This window comes from Aplysia californica, unplaced genomic scaffold (assembly GCF_000002075.1).
Source record: "Aplysia californica isolate F4 #8 unplaced genomic scaffold, AplCal3.0 scaffold00348, whole genome shotgun sequence".
Classification (NCBI taxonomy): Eukaryota; Metazoa; Mollusca; class Gastropoda; order Aplysiida; family Aplysiidae; genus Aplysia; species Aplysia californica.
Genome location: NW_004797618.1, coordinates 272174 through 273238, shown reverse-complemented (window position 1 = coordinate 273238; position 1065 = coordinate 272174). Strand labels below are relative to the sequence as shown.

The 1065-nt window shown below is 49.5% G+C and overlaps 1 protein-coding gene across 5 annotated transcripts in view; it reads left to right on the top strand.

Moving 5' to 3' along the window:
- The window catches only part of LOC101863829, a 26967-nt gene that overhangs the window by 17108 nt on the left and 8794 nt on the right, over nt 1-1065 (top strand). Inside the window, exon 1 of one of the 5 annotated variants that reach the window (XM_005102907.3) lies at nt 569-751. The exons of the other annotated variants lie outside the window; for them this stretch is intronic. The gene's annotated coding sequence lies outside the window, so the exon portion shown is untranslated. Of the gene's footprint in view, nt 1-568; nt 752-1065 lie in introns of those variants that run through there. 5 annotated transcript variants of the gene reach the window in all.

Sequence of the window (1065 nt, the reverse complement as noted above, 5' to 3'; positions counted from 1 at the left end):
TTCGCTCTCGCCCCTGCCCCAAGTTTCCCTCCAACTGCCCTAAGTTTCCCCCCACATTTCCCCCCAGTTTCCCACGCACTGGCCTGCAAACAGAGGGCCCTTGCCCTGCGATCTGATCGATGCCTTTGAGTGCTTGTGGTCCGTATCGACCCTCACTAATCGCTTCCTCGTCGCCCCTGCGCCGGCCTGATTGATATTTCCGCGTCAAAACAAAGAACTTCCGTTGGCATCGCTGCCAGGGTGTAGAAGGGTTTCTAAATGAGCCATGAATGGGTTTCCCCGACACGACTCGTGCTTACGCATACCTCTCATACTCATAATATTATTATTACTTCGACACTGTGTGTGTTGGATGGGGGTGGTTGGCTGGAAGAGGGGTGAGGGGAGGGGAGGGGAGAGGAGATCAGGAGGGGGTAGGCCCAGAATGCCCCTGCTGGAATAGAAGAGTGGTGTCATGTAAATGTCATAGGGCCAATGCCGTTGCGAAAATGGGGACGTACAGACGTGTAGCGCCGTGGTAGATGTGCACATTATAAAGCGTAACAGTAGTGGTTCTTCGACACCATGTGTGTGTATGCTAGATAGGTGTACTGCCCAGGTTTGGTTTAGTAATGAGTTTTACCGCTTTTACTGCACTGATATGTTGTATAAGTGCCGAAGACTATACGGACTAGAGGTGTTATTACATGAGAGCAACATGCGACGAATAGAAAGGGGATATAAGAACAAAAGATGTTGGATGGGAAAGAAGGTACCTGATTTTGAGTTGGCGTGAGTTTTACGGCACATTAGAAGATTAGATGTGTTACTAGAGAGCAGCATACAAAGAATAGAAAACGGAGATATCAGAACAACAGATGTTGGGTGGGAAAGAAGGAGCAAACCGCACCAGAGCACTCGCCAACCACCCACCTAGGTACCACCAGAGAGGTACCACACAAGTACAAGTGAAGAACGTGCACACGATTGTTACTAGAATTTCCGGCCTGGGGGTAGATCTGAAGTGTAGGGAGAATTCTTATTTTCGGTAACAGTTTGTTTATGTGGGGTGGAGGGGGGGGGGAA